Source organism: Chrysochloris asiatica, unplaced genomic scaffold, assembly GCF_000296735.1.
Source record: "Chrysochloris asiatica unplaced genomic scaffold, ChrAsi1.0 scaffold00021, whole genome shotgun sequence".
Lineage (NCBI taxonomy): Eukaryota > Metazoa > Chordata > Mammalia > Afrosoricida > Chrysochloridae > Chrysochloris > Chrysochloris asiatica.
The window spans coordinates 25,806,173-25,824,485 of record NW_006408539.1 but is presented as its reverse complement, the minus strand read 5'-3'; positions in this window follow the sequence as shown (position 1 = coordinate 25,824,485).

Here is an 18,313-nt window from a genome sequence, read left to right as displayed (position 1 = left end):
TATGATGTTCTTGATGTCACCCACAACTCTTTTGGTCTTTGGTCTTTAGTGTTTAGTGTATCAAATCTGTTCTTCAGATGATTTCTAAATTCAGGAGGACATATTCAAGGTCATATTTTGGCTCTCGTAGGCTTGTTTTCATTTTCTTCAGTTTCAGTTTGAATTTGCATATGAGTAATTGTTGGTCTGTTCCACAGCCTCCCCTGGCCTTGTTTTTTACTGATAATACAGAGCTTTTCCATTGTCTATTTCCACAGATGTAGTCAATTTGATTTCTATGTATTCCGTCTAGTGAGGTCCATGTGTATAGTCATCTCTTATGGTGTCTAAAGAAGGTATTTGAAATGAACTAATCATTGGTTTTACAGAAGTTTATCATGTGTTCTTTAGCATCATTTCTATCACCAAGGCGATATTTCCCAACTACTGATCCTTCCTCTTTGTTCCCAACCTTTTCATTCCAATCACCAGTAAAGATCAATACATCTTGATTTCATGTTTGATCGATTTCAGATTGAAGAAGTTGGTAGAATTCTTTTACTTCATCCTCACTGGCTTTAGTGGTTGGTGAGTAAATTTGAATAATAGTGGTATTAACTGGTCTTCCCTGTAGGCACATGGATATTATTCTATCAGAGACAATGTTGTACCTCATGACTGATCTGGATATGTTCTCTTTGACAATGAATTCAACACCATTCTTCTTCAATTTGTCATTCCTGGCATAGTAAAGCATGTGGTAGTCAGATTCAAAATGGCCAGTGCCAGTCCACTTCAACCCACTAATGCATAAGATATTGATATTTATGCATTCCTTTTCATTTTTGACAACTTCCAAATTTCCCAGATTCATACTCTGTATATTCCATGTTCCGATTTTCAATGGATGTTTACAGTTGTTTCTCTTGATTTTGAGTTGTGCCCCATCAGCAAAATGAAGGTCCCATGGTCTTTTCTCCCACAGGCTTTACTCCTTTCATGTCAACATGGTCAACTCTACTTTGAGGAGGCAGCTGTTCCCTAGTCGCATTTTGAGTGCCTTCCAACATGAATGGCTCATTGTATTGTACTATATGTGACAGTGTTTGTCTGCTATTCATAAGGTTTTCAGTGACTAAATATTCAGAAGCAGTTCATCACTCTTTCTTCCTAGTCTGTTTTCATCTGGAAGCTCATCTGAAACCTGTCCACCATGGGTGACTCTGCTGGTATTCAAAATACTGGTAGCATAGCTTTCAGAATCACAGCAACTCACAAGCCACCACAGTACAGAAGATAGGGAAGCAGAAATACCAATTTATAATGAAGTCACCTACAAAAAATAAGAGGCAGTTAAAGGGCCTTACGTCAAATTTATTTTGAGATAAAATAGAATGTTTTAAACTGGGGAATAATAAATTATAGGATTATCAAAAAGAAAACGGATACACATTCATATCAACATTAAAAAGAGGAAAGTCAGAAATCATTATAAAAGTTAGAGTAATAATATCTCATATCATATCTTTAAAATGCTTAACAAGAAATTTCTATTTTCAACAAAATCAAACTGAACTACCTTGGCTTGTGAATGAAATGATATAGAGCAAATTGTTTAAATATCTATAAAACAATTCATGAAATCACCTAATAAATGCAATGATTTTTTAGTTCATTTCTGTATTTATCACTTTGATCTCTACTGTTTAAGAAGTCAGTGTTAACAGAAGAGGAATGTTTCCACATTGGGACAGAAGAACATTTCAGCTGAACAAGAATGATTCTGTTGGACAAGAATGGGTCCACTGAACTCTCATCTGGCCACTTTCAACTCTTCATGTAAATGAGCCAACATGCATAGAGATTGATTATGATTATCAAAGGGAAATTGCACCACTGTACAAGGAATTCAGGATGGCCTAGGCTTGGAATCCAGGAAATTCTTTGGGGTGCTCTTACTACTTACAGTCCAGTCTTATAAGGCACTGCAAACCTTTTTCTTTTCCTCCTGATGGGGAAATAATTTATAAATGCCATAATTGCAACCAGTTATATAATTAAGAGATGTAGCAAGGTTATATATTTTTCCATCTGTATCTATTTATATATCTCTGTATTTCTATATCATTGTCTCCCATGCTGTCTGTTTGTCATACTGTCTGCAGCTGGCTTGCTGCTGTGATTCTGGAAGCTGTGCTACATATAAGAATGGGCATCCATGGTAGACAAGATTCAGCTGAACTTCCAGACTAAGACAGCCTAGGAGAAAGGAGAGGGGGACGACTTCTAAATGTTTGTTTAGTCACTGAAAACCTTATGAATAGCAGTGGAACACTGTCAGACATAGAATTCTAATGTCCCACAACCAGACGAGTTGTGGGGTACTATAAAAAATATCAGACATGAAGAAAGCAAAAGGTCATTGAAATGACAGGAACAAAAGAAAAGACCAAGCAGGATGTTACCTAAGACTCTGAAACTTGCTCTTGAATGTAAAGTTTGTAAAGATGTAAAGTATCTACATCTAATGCAAGAAATGATGCAGTAAAAGAGTTGAACAGAAAATATCAAAGAATAGCCCAAAACTGATAAAGCATTATAATGAGAGATTAAAGACCTGAAGTTAAGAAGCCAACAGGGACCAACACATTGCTCAAGCTGAAATAACAGAAGAACATATACAAGTCTTGACTTGCAATATTGTGAACTTATTTGAATTTTATGCAGCTACAACCTGAACCTGCAAATGGCCAATTGATTATCTGTTGTGTGCGGGCCCCTGGCCTATTAAAATGAGTGTTTATAGTAATGCTTGTATTGTGAAGTACTTAATGAGATAATCTTTCAAAAAGTATGTTAAACATAAACAGTGTATAACGAGTCCTCAATAAATATTAAAAACCATCCTCTTCATCATCACCATTTGCAATTCATTTGTATCCATACCCTAACTGTCTTTGCAAACCTGCAGATCACTTTTGTAAGGAGGGGTGAAGAGATTACCCTTATATTGTTAAGTAATAATTTTCATTTAGGGCTTTGGGTTTGAGCAGGTTATATGTTAGGTTGTATACCTATGGAATGCAAGAGATAGGAGCATATGGCTCCTAATCAGACTTGATCATGATTAAGGATGGCTGGTTAAGAGGTCAGTTAGCACCCCTTGTGAGGTTCTGCTATGTCATAAATACTTCAAAAGCATAATTCTACAAGATATTGCAATACATTGAAACTCCGTGTAACAGGCATGTCACCAAGGATGGTATTTAACATGCTGGCATTGCTGCTGAGTTACAGTTGTAGCATGCCACAAAGTTTCCATTACTGACAACAAAGTGAAATACTGATAGAGTAATTAGTTTTCTGCACCATATGTTCTTAGTTTTGCACATAGTTAATATGCAATGCAGATTCCTGGACAGATGACTAGGAAAACAGGAATAATAGCAAGATGTAAAATTTTGACTGCAATGAATCTAAGTCTTCTCCAACAGGAACCAAAGAAAGAAGCAGGTGAATTTTCTACTGAATCAGTCATCTTTGACGAGATTTAATGAATATTGGAGAATATGAGGAAAAGTTCCTGGAAAGATGTAAATAAAAGGTAATGGAATTTTCCCACAACGTGTTGGCCCTCTGCATCCTTGAGGTCCAAATCCACAGATTCAACCAAGCTTAGATGGAAATGATTTGGGGGGATAATGACTTAGAAAAAAATTAAGGGTCAAATAAATTTGTCAAAGTCTGAAAGGAGCTCTGGTCACGTAGTGGTTATGAATCAGGCTGCTAACCTCAGGGTCAGCAGTTCGAAACTACCAGCTGTTCCACAGGAGAAAGATGAGGCTTTCTGCTCCCATAAAGATTTGCAGCCTCGGAAACCCTGTATAGGGTCGCTAGGAGTCGGAACTGACTTCATGGCACATAACAACAACAAGGAGGAGTATGAAGTGCTATTTTGCAAAGCATTGACATTGCATTGAGGATTGTAAGTAATCTAGGGATATGTAAGTTGTATGCACATACATTATGCCAGGGCCCTGGTGTGGCACTGTAGGATAACCAATAGACTTCTAACTGCAAAGTTGGTGGTTTAAACCCTCCAGTCACTCCTCAGAAACACTATGAATTGGAACCAACTCAATGGTGCTTAACAGCAAACAACATCTTCTATAAGGGATCGGAGCATCCATGGATGCTGGTATCCTGGGAGTCCTGGAACTGGCTCCTTTCCAGATATGAGGGATGAGTATGGAGGAGGCTGGCAGGGGAGAGGGAAGTGAAACACCCTTTGTTCTCTTTCCTTTGCTTTCCTTCCCCTTTCCAACCTTGTTCTCAGCATTCTTGATGGTTGCTTTAGTGACTGACCATGGGCACCAGCGATCCTCAGCAAGAGAGTATAGCTTTCTCCTCAGCAATGAAGGGAAAGCTTAGTCATAAATCACCATCTCTCTTGTTTCATCTCAATGCTTGCTGATCTTTATAAATATTTGAAGACATAATTACGTAATAGGTGTCCTGAGTTACTGGAGTTATTGCTTTTTAAAAATGCCCTTCTCTCTAGTATGTCTGGATGACCTGCAGATAATCAGAACTGAAGAAACATCCTCCCCACAAACCAAGTCAAGCTACGTAACAAAGATATTATGTCACAGGTAGGGAAATGACAAGTAAAGTCAAATCACATGTACACACTTTTTTTTCTTGTGTTTTTTAACTACTTTCCATAATAGTTGTTAAGTGCCATTGAGCCAGTTACAACTCTTACCAACTCTGTATAAGTTTTCTGAGAAGCAGCTGGTTGCTTTGAACTGATGACCTTGTGATTCACTGTCCAGGGCTGATCCTACCGTGCTACACCAGATGCCTCAGTGGGGAGGTGGTTCAGTGGCAGAATTCCCTCCTCCATGTGGAAGTTACTGGCTTTAATCCCACCCACTGCAGCTCGGTAGCAGTCATCACTCCTCTGTTGGGGAGGCTTGTGTTTCCAGAGATCTAGAAAGATTAGGAAGAAAAGCCTGGTGATCCACTTTCAAAAGCCATCCAGTGAAACCCCATGGGTCACAGTTGGCAACATGACCAGACAGCATTTTGTTCTGCTGAGTATGAGGTTCCATGAGTTGGACAACTAACAATAATTAGAACGTGTGCATTGGATTCAGGCCCTCATTTATAGCATTGCACTCGTTGGAAAATAAATATTGGGTTATATTCTCTGCAGGCTAATTCTTCACTCTTTCTCTAAGAACAGTGTAGTTGGGTTGTGCATGTGGAAATGGTTGAGATGGCAGGTGTTTTGTTATGTATATATTGCTATAACAAACAAATTAAAGAAAACCTGAATGGCACAGAGCAGCCTTAGGTCAAGATTACAGCATTAGAGTCACATCGCTAGGATATAAATCCTTCCGAGGTGTAGGGATCCTAGTCTACCCAGGTAAAGGTCAACTATTGTGTGGAACCTCTACTCAATGTGGGTAAAGTTTGCTTATGGGCTGGAGTCCCTAGCCAATCCAGGCAAAAGGTAACAGGTAGAGACACAGAAACTAGGACCAAAGGGCCAAATTGCTATTTTTTAGAAAGTTGATTCCACTCCTTATAGTTCTCCTGTACTCAGAAGGAAACAATGAAATGTTTATATATTCATTTGTTTCTTTTTTCAATATAAAAAAAAACACACAAATTTAGCCGCTTACAAGGCACATTCATTATGAGATTCAGTGGGGCAGGATTCTGGCGAGCCTTAACTGGCTTCTTCTGAGATTATATCCAGCTGTGAGCACTTTGACAACAACTCCAACTGAGGAGCGTTCAGTTAGTGGCAGAAATTATTTCCTCATGGTTGTAAGGCCTGTGGCAATTTGCTTCTCCACAGCCAGAGAGGAAGAAAGAGTGAGACAACTAGTAAGTTTGAGTCTCATATAATGTAATCATGGGACTGACAGTGCACCCACTTCATCACGTTGTGCTTAATGACTCCAGGAATAGCCAAACGGTTGGAAGCTAACTTGGAAGACACATTTGACAATATGCTTCTGAAAGGTCAGAGGCTTGAACATTCTAAGAAAACATTCTATTCTTCACATACCTGTGTGTAAATCAACCTGATGACAGCTAACAGCAAACAAGAGTGGTCAGAAACACATCAAAGGTTCCACCCACACTCAAGAGGAACAAGTTCTGAAGGGTCTTACACCAGACAATGGGAACCAAAGGGGCCACATTACAATGTGCTCCCCTGTGTCCTACAAATGCATGGGGTGTAAATGAGGATTTAATGAGCAAAATAAATGCATGGAATAAAATTATAGACAGAGATGTTGGGCAAGTGTCAGGAAGCAGACTTCATTCTAGCTCTGCAGGGAGAAGTCTTCAATAATGAATGTCACCATTATGCAATTGAGAGTACCCGAAGATGGAAAATGATGGAGTAGCTTAGAAATATCTTCACAGTTGATATTTTTCTTCCCGACTATCAAATCTCCTCAGGTTTTTATTTGGACAGACACTGTTACACTAAGATTTAACTTATGCATAGGATGAAGCAGTAAGTTGAAACAATGAACCATATAATCATATGTATTTGTTTTTAATCTTTCAAACATTTTTTTAAAAAGTTTTTATTGTGAATTGAGTGATAGTTTACATGGGAGAACATTGGTTTCACACTCTTAGTTTTCTTGCAATAATTACAATCCCCTCCATGCTTCTTTTCTCTCTGTATTTTGTCTTTTGTTTTGTTTGGGGGGGGGGGGATGTACGCAAAAACACTCATGAACATATAATCATTTAACCAATCAAAGGGCCCATTCCGCAAGTTGCCTCCTGGCCACCAGCACACAGCCTTTCTCTTTTCATGAGTCTAGAGTCCTCAGCTGCTCCTTCTTTCCATGTCTTCATCCCTGCCTTCATCTCTGGTGTCACTGCTTCTCTGGATAGGGTCCCACATTCCACTCGTGCTCTTCTCTCTTGATGATCCTAGGGTCCTCTGTGCCTGGAACGTAATATTAACTACTTCCTCCTTTTTGTTACAAAACTTCTACCTTTACAGAAAGTTGAAAAAAGCTTTATGCCCTATAAAACACTTAATTTCCAATTTCTTTGCCCTGCACATGTCATGGATATGGACATGAATGGGCAGAATTAATTTGTCTGGTGATAGTGGCATGTAGTGCATAGTAAGAAGGCACATGTATGCCCTGTATGAAAATAGACATGTTAGCTGCACATGAAAATGACAAGGGTAGTCAACAGGAATGAGTCATTGGAATCACAGAAAAAACCTGAGGTAAGAAAGTCTATTAAATAGGTGCTTTCAGAGCCTCTTAGGTGAGCACAGATAGGGTGACTTCAGAAAAAAAGGCATTTATCTTTAGGATTTGTAAGTCAAAAAGAATCAATAATTAAATATAGGGGGGCACTACCTTAGGAGACAGAGTCTGCATTAAATGGAAACTAACAAATGTCTTATCTTGCCACTCAGTAGGCTTAAACTTGAGTGCATATCCATTTGTTAGATCTCTCTATTTGCATTAGTCGAATGCCTGTGGCATTCACAAGGGATCACTATGAGTTGGATGCCAGTCTATGGCAACTAACAACAACAACAGCTGCATTCAGAGGTGACAGAAGTGTGGGAGAGTGTGTAGAAATGAACGTGGTACAGTTTCTATCATCAAGGTGTTGAGAGTTGTTCAGATATTACATTCATATTAGCCCATTCATTGCTCAAAGAGAGCAAGGGCTGTCCAAAAGATTCAAGGAGAGTGAGCTTTTGGGGTGCTTCCTGAGACAAGAATTCTTTGGGGTTTTTTTTGGCTATTTCCAAATGCAGTTGGGGGTGCTCTCACTTGTTCCCTGGAATGATTACTTAGACTTTGGGTAGCTGTGGAGTGACTCTATCAGTTATTAAAGCCCATGTGCTGGAGGTGTGCCTAGCTTTGTTTGTATACAATATGTATCCTCCTATATATACATAGGAGTCCTGGTGAGGTGCTGTGGGTTAATGTGCCAGACTGCAAAGCCATTGGAACTGCAAGGTTGGTGGTTCAAGCTCACCAGCTGCTCCTTGGAAACCCTATACAGGGTCACAAACCGACTTCACAACTACAGCAATATATACACTGGAGTCCTTTTATGGTACTTTAAGATAAGCACTGGACAGCTAGCCACAAGGTCAGCAGTTCAAACCCACCAGCTGCTCTTCAGAAACCCTATACATTGTTGCTACGTGTTGGAACCAAGAGTTCTATTAGTATAGTGGATTATGAACTGGGCTGCTAACCTCAAGCTCAGTAGTTCAAACCTACCAGTTGCTCCAGAGGAGAATGATGAGATTCCTGTTTACAGGAATCCTATACAGGGTTGCTAGGAATCAGAACTGACTTGATGGCTCTTAACAACAACAAAACATACATCTGCACACAAATGGATGACTTTAACAAACAGGAATTTATTTTCTCACTGGTTAGAAGACTTATTCTCCTATACTTACATAGTAGCCCCAGTGTGGCACTGTAAGATAAACATGACTGCTAACTACAAGGTCAGCTGTTCAAATCCTTCAGTTGCTCTTTGGAAACCCTGTACAGGGTTGCTATGAGTCTGAAATGACTTGAAGTTACTTAACAACAACAGCATGGGACTAGAAGTCTGAACTCAAGGTGGAATCTCCAGGGGAAATCTTTCTCCTCTGTTGTCTCTATGGTAGGTCCTTTTTCTTGATTTCTCAATGGTTTACATGTGGTGTGGTATCTGTTTTCCCCCAGCTCTGCATCTCTCCTTCTTTTAATCTTTCAAATATCTCAAAAAGAAATTGACTGAAGACATACTCTACACTAATTCTGCTTCATTAACATATCACATACAGGCTATTGTGAAATGGGATTATTACCACAGAAATGAAATACCAAATTCACTGCCGGTGAGTGGATTCCAACTGCCGGTGACTCTACAGGACTGAGTGGACCTGCACCATGTGGTTTCCCAGGTCATTAAGCTCTGTGGAAGCACACTGCCGCATCTTTCTCCCTTAAAGTGGCTGAAGGGTTCACACCAATCAGCCTTTCCTTTAGCAACCCAGTGGTCACCCCACAGTGCCACCTGGACTCCTAACCACAGGATTTATAACACCTATTTTGGGGGGACAAATTCAATCCATAATACTGACATATTATTATGCCAATGTATGATTTTCATAGGCTTTATTCCTTGTTCTGTCTCTCACAGTGATACTTTTATCTTTTATTTTTTATGACTAATTGTGGTTGGCCCTGACTCATGGTGACGCCATGGATAGCTGAAAAAAATGCTATCCAAGTCCTGTGCCATCTCCCAAATCAGGTTTGGACATTGTTTTGGTTTGATGCATAGCATTTTCATTGGCTGATTTTTAGTAGTAAACTGGCATTTTTCTTCTGAATCATTCTTAATTTGGAGCTCCACTGAAATCACTTTATCATAATAACAAGAGACAGAATTGTAAACGTTTCCAAGACACGTGATTATTTATGACATCTCAGGAGAAAAGGGAAGATCTGTTCTTTCATTTGAGAATATTCCCCATCACCATCTCAGCATTGGTGTGGGTAATGGAGGAGTACCCCCAGGTAGCGCTGTAGGTAATGAAGTACCCCAGGGAGTGGTGTGCGTAACAGAGAACTCCAGGCAGTTGTGTGGTTAATGAAGTGCCCCAAGGAGTGGTGTGGGTAACAGAGTTCCCCAAGGAGCAGTGTGGTTAATGAAGTGTCCCAGGCAGAGGTGTGGGTAATGGCGTGCCCCAGGCATTGGTGTGGTTAATGGAATGCCCCAGGCAGGGACCCAAAAATGATTCTGCCCCATAGTGAGTAGAAGGGCTTCTCAGGATCAGTGACTATAACTTTTCATGGTTGGAGGCACCTAAAAAGTTGATTCAAGTATGCAAATTTTGCCAAAAATAAAGAAAAGTGCAGAAAATGTATTCTATTTGCAGACTGTTTAGATGCCATAATGACCCATTCATTGAATCTTAAAGAGACCCAAAGTCCCAGTTTAGACACACTGGGTACACACGTTAGATAACCCACATGCTTTTGTCCACTGATGTATTGGAAGTTGTATTCCAGCACCTTTCCTATGAAAACAGAACAATCAGAAAGAAATTGAAAAAGAGAGAGAAAAGGAACTAGACACTTGGTTTAAACTATATAGACATATAATGTCAAACTCTACCTTTTCTGATAGCAAGTGTTGTTGTTGTTAAATGCCTTCAAGTCATTTCCAACTCATAACAACCCTTTACAGGGTTTCTGAGAAGCAGCTGGTGGGTTTGAACTGCTGACCTGTGGTTCACACTCCAGTGCTGATCCTACAGTGCCATACTAGGAACCCACTAAGTAGGAGAATAAAAATCAACATTAATCAGATTTTTCAAGTTCTTTGTTCAATTTTTAACAGTGATACTCACATGGCATTCCTTCTTTCTGTCTCTGACCATAGTACACTGAAGATGGGTCAGGCCTCATCATTTTAAATGACACCATTTTTTCAGACTGTCACATAAACACCTGCCAGCCACAGGCTTGGGAGTCCACACAACATCCTCCATTCTGACATGCTGATTTCAAATTTCAGGTAGATTTCTTCACCATCAAGGAGCCCTTGTTGTGCAGTGGGTTAAGCATTGAGCTACTAAACACAAGGTCAATAGTTAAATACATCAGCTGCCGTGAGAGACAAAATGAGACTCTATGCTTGTATAACAATTTAGTCTCAGATAACCCTAAGGAATGGAAGTTATACCATACCTAACAGGGTAGTTCCACTACTAATCTGTCAGTCTGCCATAGTATAATGAGTTTCATAGTGCTATGATTCTGGAAGCTATGCCACCAGGATTTTATATACCAGCAAATTCACCCAGGGTGGACAGTTTCCAGTTAAGCTTCCAGACTAAGATAGACTAGGAAAGAGAAATGGATTGCTTGTAAATATTTAGCCACTGAAAACCTTATGAATAGCAGTGGAACACTGCCACATAGCACCACAATATTGAATACTGACAATGTTGAAGAATACCGGAATGTTGCCAGATAGAAGATGATGATCCCCTCAGGTTGGAAGGCACTCAAATTACTACTTGGGAAGCGCTGCCTCCTCAAAGTAGAGTTGATCATAATGATGCAAATGGAATAAGCTTTGGGGGCCTTAATTTGCTTATGGGACACAACTCAACATGAAGAAAAACACTTGTAAACATCCAGTAATAATTATACCATGGAATATATGCAGTATGAATCTAGGAAAATAGCAAGTTGTCAAAATGAAATAGAACACATAAATATTGAGGTCATTAAGAAGAGAAGAAAGAAGGAAAAGACCAAAATGGATGTCAGAAGATACTCTGAAACTTGCTCTTGAGCATAGATATGTTAAAGGAAATGGAAGAAATGAGGGGTTAAAAGAGCTGAACAGAAAATTCCAAAGAGCAGCTTGAGAAGATAAAGTCAAATATTGTAACAAAATGTGCAAAGACCTGGAATTAGAAAACTAAAAGGGACCAACACTCTCAGTACTTCTCAAGCAGAAAGGATTGAAGATGAAATTCAAGTCTCAATTTGGAATACTGAAGAATTCTATGGACAAAATATTGAAAGTGTCAAAAGAAGATCGAAGGAATACACAGGCTCAGTGTGACAAAAAGAAATGGTCAATGGTCACAACCATTTCAAGAAGTAATATATGAGCAGGAGGCAATAATATTAAAGGAAGGAGTCCAAGATGCACTGAAGGCTTTGGCAAAGAACAAGGCTCTGGGAATTTATGGAGTAAGAATCAAAATCTTTCAATAAACTGGCTCAGCCCAGGAGCCACTCATCTATGTCAAGAAATTTGGGAGATAGCTACCTGGTGAAATGACCACAAAAGCTCCCTATTTGTACCCATTACAAAGAGAAGTGACCCAACCAAATGAAGAAATCATCACACAATAATATTGCATGCAAGTAAAAGCTTCCTAAAGACAACTGTAATACGGCTGCAGTAGTACATTGACAGAAAGCTGCCAGACGTTCAGTATGGATTAAGACAGGGACATGAAACAAGGGATATCATTACTGAGATAAGATGGATCTTTACTGAAAGCACAGAATTCCAGAAATATATTTATCTCTAATTTATTGAGTACACAAAAGCTTTTGATTGTGTGGATAATGACAAGCTTTGGGCAACATTGCAAAGAAGAAGTATTCCAGAATACTTAGTTATGCTCATAAGGAACCTGCACATATAACCAAAGGCAATTGTTCAATGGAACAAGGGGACAATGAATGGTTAAAATCAGGAAAAAAGTGTGAGCCAGGGTTGTATTTTTTCACCATACTTATTCAACATGTATGCTGAGCAAACAATCCTTGAATTTGAATTATATGAAGAACATGGGATCAGGATTGGAGGAAGACTCACTAATAACCTGCGATATACAGATGATACAACGTTGCTTGCTGAAGGTGAAGATGACTTAAAATACTGATGAATACCAAAGACCACTGACTTTGGTGTGTGTTGCACCTCAATGTAAAGGAAAAAAAAATCCTAAAACTTGGAGCCATAAATAACATCTAGATAAAAGTTTAAAGTCCTCAAAGGCTTCATATTGCTCGCATCAACTTTCAACCCTCATGGAAGTAGCAGTCAAGAAATCAAATGGCATATTGCACTAGGCAGATCTGCTGCACAAGTGTCCAAGAGCAAAGATGTCAGTTTGAGGACATAGACTATGGTATTTTCACTATCTGCCTATGCTCGTGAAAGTTGGACAATGACTAAGGAAGACTGTAGAGGAATTGATGCATTTGTGTTATGGTTTTGGAGAATATTAAAAGTACCATGGACTGTCAGAAGAACAAACAAACAGTGTTGGAAGTACAGCCAGGGTGCTCCTTAGAAGCCAGGATGGCCAGACTTTATCTCTCACACTTAGAACATCCTATCAGGAGACACCTGTGCCTGGAGAAGGACATCATACTTGGGAAAGTGTTGTGTCAGTAAAAACAAGAAAGACTCCAATAAGATGGGCTAGCACCATGGCAGCAACAAGGATTGTGAGCTTGGTGCAGAACTGGGCAGTGCTTCATTCTGTTGTACATAATGTCACTGTGAGTCAGTACTGGCTTGCTGGCTCCTGCCAGAATGGATTTGGTGACAGTGGGTTGGTTTAGTTTCTACCATCAGGATGTGAGCAACAAGTCAGGAGCTTCCCAGTCCCTGTTATATCTGACCTGCTAGCTCAAATTCGAGATTTGGTTCTACCCCTCAGAAGACTAGCCTAAGTTCACAGTTCCTGCTCCCTCTTACTCCTGACCTGCATGCACCAACTACTCCAGCAAGTTTGGTAATTAATTGGGATGACTCACAGAATTCATAGAAAGGTCTATAAGTCCAATGGCAGTTTTATTATAGTGAAGAGGATCAAAATGAAGAGACACGTAGAGCTTCCAAAGAACAAGCTAGCCTCTTGCATACATCAAAATCATTCACCAACCAACCAGAAAATTCATGGGTCTCTTATGTCCAGAGCTTTCACTGAGACCTAACGTAACCACATTAGGGACTTCAGTAAAACTCATAGAGACCATAAAGAACTGCCCCATAGGGTTTCCAAGGTTGCAAGCTTCACAGCAATGGCGTTCCACATCTTTCTTCTGCATTGGCTGATGGGTTCAAACCACGAACCCTTCTGTTAGCAGTGAAACACTTTAGACAGTGCACTACCTTAGATCCTTAAGTGTAATTGTGGCTGTTAAGTGCTCTCGAGTCAGTTCCAACCCATAGCAATCCTCTATAGGGTTTCCAAGGAGCAGTTAGTGGGTTTGAACCACTGCCCTTGTGATTAGCAGTCCAGTGCTTATCCTACAGCACCACACCAGGAGTCCAATGAATAATTTCCCTTCCCTCCACCTGAAGCCCATCATAGACTGCTTCTTTCAGTAAGAAAACCCGTTTATTGTGTAACATATTTGACCATTGCAATACTATTTGATTTCTTGATTGCTGATTCCATTGAATATTGATTGTGGACCCAAGTAAAATGAAGTAATTTACAATTTCAATATTTGCTTCATTTATCACAATGTTGACAAACGGAGCAAACCATGACTATCCCTAAAGGGTCATATTTTGTCCAGATGATCAACAGGGCTAAAAATGTAAGCCATGAGGATATCTGCAATTGTGCTTGGTGCAGTAAATAGCATGTGGACCCCAGAATTGAAAGGCTGGTGGTGGAAGAACTTGGTGGACTCTTTTCTATGGTGCAACATGGAGCCTGCATGAAGGAGTCTTTATCCAGACAGCATTCTGAGCTCAAGAGGAACTAGCTCATGATGAATCTTCTTATGTCATTTGTTGTCTGTTTTCTATGAGTAATAAAAGCTTGGCCAACACTATTTGGCTGGGTGCAACATCCACAGAGGGGCTAATGGTTATACTACCAGTTGAAGTCTTATCATAACGGACTTGTGGCTGCTTGGGATCTTGGGACCACCTTTGAAGCAATTTGTGTTTGCAACACCAACATGTCAATAAATCAATATTGAAGATAACCAGCCAAACTCCTGATGCTGAAGACATAATTAGATAAAATCTGATAAATTTGTATAAATTTTATTTTTCAGAAATTAAATACTAACATACTACTGTCTCCCTATTGCCTAATGATCATTTCTTAATCGCATCATTTTTTTCTGTAATAATTTTCTTAATCGGGTACACTTTTTCAGTACTACAAATTCATATAATTTTCCTAAGTATGTGGTTATCTGTCTATATACATTCAAGCAAAATAAATTGATCCACATAATTTTCTTGGGCACTTTAGTGGGAATGAGATATCTAGGTGACAAATGACATCAGGTGATCCCTGAGCCATTTTTGAAAGTCTTGCACTTCATTATTTCTCATGATGGCCAGACAGCTGTCAGAATTATGTTGAATGAGAAAGGACATCTTAATGCTTTCAGAGATTGAGTTATATGGAGAATCATACTTTACCAATAGGATAACACTGGAAGAAAGAAAAATTGAATGAGCAGAAAAATGAATTCTTTTAAACAGCACACAATTACTAATTCTGCTAATGTATTGCTTATTCAGATCTCTTTTTAATAATGTATTTCCTTTTCTAGACTTTCTAGCCAATTTCTTTAAAATGTGTGTGTGTGTGTGTGTGTGTGTGTGTGTGTATCATTGCCTGGCATACGACACTTTTTTTTTTTTTGACTAATATTATTTTGTTAGGTGTTACTGAATTGGTTCTGAATCACAAAAATTCTATATATAACTGAAGGAAACACTGCCCTGTCTTGCACCTTTACCACCCTTACAATTGTGATTATTTTTACGGCAATTTTTGAGCCACTGCATCATCTTACTGAAGGTCTGCCTCCTTTTTTCCTGACTCTCAATTTCACCAAGGAAGATGCTCAACCATAGAGACTGTCCCTCCTGAGTACAGGCCCAAAGTTTGAGAGATGGGATCTTGCCATTGCTTCTTTAAAGAAGCAATCTGACTGGATTTCTTCCAAAACAAATTTGTTCATTTTTTTGACAGTCCATAGTATATTTGATATTCTTTGTCAACACCATTATTCAAATGCATCCATTCTTCTCAAATCTTCCTGATTCATTATCCAGCTCCCCCATGCATAGAAAGGGATAAGACGATTTAGGTCAGACACTTTAATTATCTTAAAGTTATTACATCTTTGTTGTTTAACATTTCCAAGGGGTCTGGTGAAGGAGATATACACAATGCAATATGGCCTTGCATTTCTAAGCTACTATTTTCATGAGTAATTAATGCATTAAAAGGCTTAACAAAAATGTTCAAAACTAGACAAATAAATAACATCATGATAAATAGAGAAAAGATTGAAGTTTTCAAATATTTCATTTTACTTGGCTTAACAATCAATGCTCATGAAATGAATGGGTAATGTTTCATTCTGTTGCTCATAAGGTGCAATGAGTCAGAACCAACTCAAGGGCACTTGAAAACAACAACAGCTTCCACCAACATTGATTGTGGATCCAAGTAAAATGAAATATTGGACAACTTCAATATTTCATCTGTTTATCATAATTTTGGAGTCCTGGTATGGCACTGTGAGTTAATGAGAAAGACTGCAAAGTCAGTTTGAACCGCAACAATTCAGCTTACCAGGTGCTTTGGGTCAGAACTGACTCGACGGCACTTAACAATAACAACAATTATCATTTTGTTCATTTATCCATTTGTGAGAAGTTTGCCTTTCTTTATATTAAGGTATAATCTGCACTGAAGTTTGTATTATTTTTTCTCAATCAGTAAGTACTTCAAGTTCTCTTTGCTTCCCCAAAGCCAGGGTGTGCTGCTATCAGCATATGTCAGGTTGCTCATAAGCCATCCTCCAATTCTGATGCTATGTTCTTTTTCACAATTCTATCTTACTGAACATAAAACATAAGTTAATGTTGAAATATTTTTTGTAATGCAATGAGATGGTATTTTTCTGGCAATTGTACACAAACATCTTCACCTCCAAGGTAGAAGTGGCAATCAGTAGACATAAACTGGAATGTATCCCTGGTGGTGCAAAGGTGAAGTGCTCAGTTGCTAACAGAAAGGTTTGTGAAGCAAACCCAGCAGCCATTCCAGAGGTAAAAGACGTGCTGATCTGTTCCTGTAAAGATTTACAACAGGGCATCCTATAAGGAAGTTTTACTCTAGCTGATAGGGTCTGGAGTCCTGGTGTGGTGTTGTAGCACTAGACCGAAAGGTGGGTTTGAATCATAAGGTCAACAGTTCAAACTCACCAGCTGCTTCTCATGAAATGAATGGACAATGTTCCATTCTGTTTCTCATAGGACTGTTACTCGTCAGAACTGACTCAAGGGCACTTAATAACACCAACAACACAAGGTCAGTATAAGTTGAAATCTAGTAGACAACATGAACCACCAGAGTGGTCCCTCATATGGCCCTTTTACTGATGGCTCAGAAAAGACTCAAGGCATTCAAATTGCTGGACTCCATGGGCAGATACTGCTAGTTGTTTAACAAATGCCCATCCTCCCTTTTGCTTTAGCAGCTCTGAAATGTTCCCAGCTACTGGTAGCATAGTAGTTACAAATTGCACTGCGAACCGCAAGGTCAGCAGTTCGAAACTACCAGCTGCTCCACGGGAGAAAGATGAGGCTTTCTGCTCCTATAAAGATTTATAGCTTCGGAAACCCTGTACAGGGTCACAATGAGTTGGAACTGACTCCAGAGCACTTAACAACAACAATAACAACAATCCAGCATTCCAGTTGCAAAAAACGTGATGGCAGCCACTAGACACACTTTCAGAAAGATATGTATGTGTGTGTTTCTTCTGTGGGTCTTTACTTTTCATCCAACTAACATCATTTACAAGTAAAATTTTGCAGAAGGTAATTCAAAAATGGCTACAACAGAACATCAACTGGAAAATGCCAGAAAGCTATATTCAGAAGAAGACATGAAAGTTGAGATATCATTGCTGAGGTTAGCTGGATCTTGGCTGAAAACAGAGCATACCAGAAAAAAAAAAAAAGTTTAATTGTGTGATTTGTTTTGTTTTGTTTTATTTTCACAATGCAAAAACTGTGGATACTGACAAGCTATGGATTATACTGTAGGGAATGGATATTCCAGAAGAATTTTGCTCATGAGGAACTTGTACATAGACCAAGAAGCAGTCATTCAAAACAGAACAAGGTTTAAAATTGGGAAAGGCGTGCTCCAGTGTTGTATCCTTTCACCATACTTATTCCATTTGTATGTCAAACACCTAATCCAAGAAGCAGTATTATATGATGGAGGACATGGCATCAAGCTTGACAAAGACTCCTTAAGAATCTTCAATATGCAGACGACAAAAGCCTGCCTGCTGAAAGTGAGAACTTAAAATGTGGTTAGGTGCCATCGAGTTGGTACTGACTCATAGCAAACCTATGCACAACAGAAGGAAACACTGTGCCAACCTCACAATCCTTATTACATTTGAGCCCATTACTGCTGCCTATTCATCTCTGTGTGCATCTTCTACTTGATCACTTATGCTCCACTTTACTACACATGATATCCCTCTCCAGGGACTCATCCCTCCTGATAATATATCCAAACTATGAGAGACTTAGTCTGACCATCCTGGCTTTCAAGGAGCATTCTTGCTGTACTTCTTCCAACATAGATTGGTTTGTTCTTTGGCAGTCCATGGTACCTTTAATATTCTCCTCCAACACTGTAACTCAAATGCATTAATGATTCTACAGTCTTCCTTATTCACTGTCCAGCTTT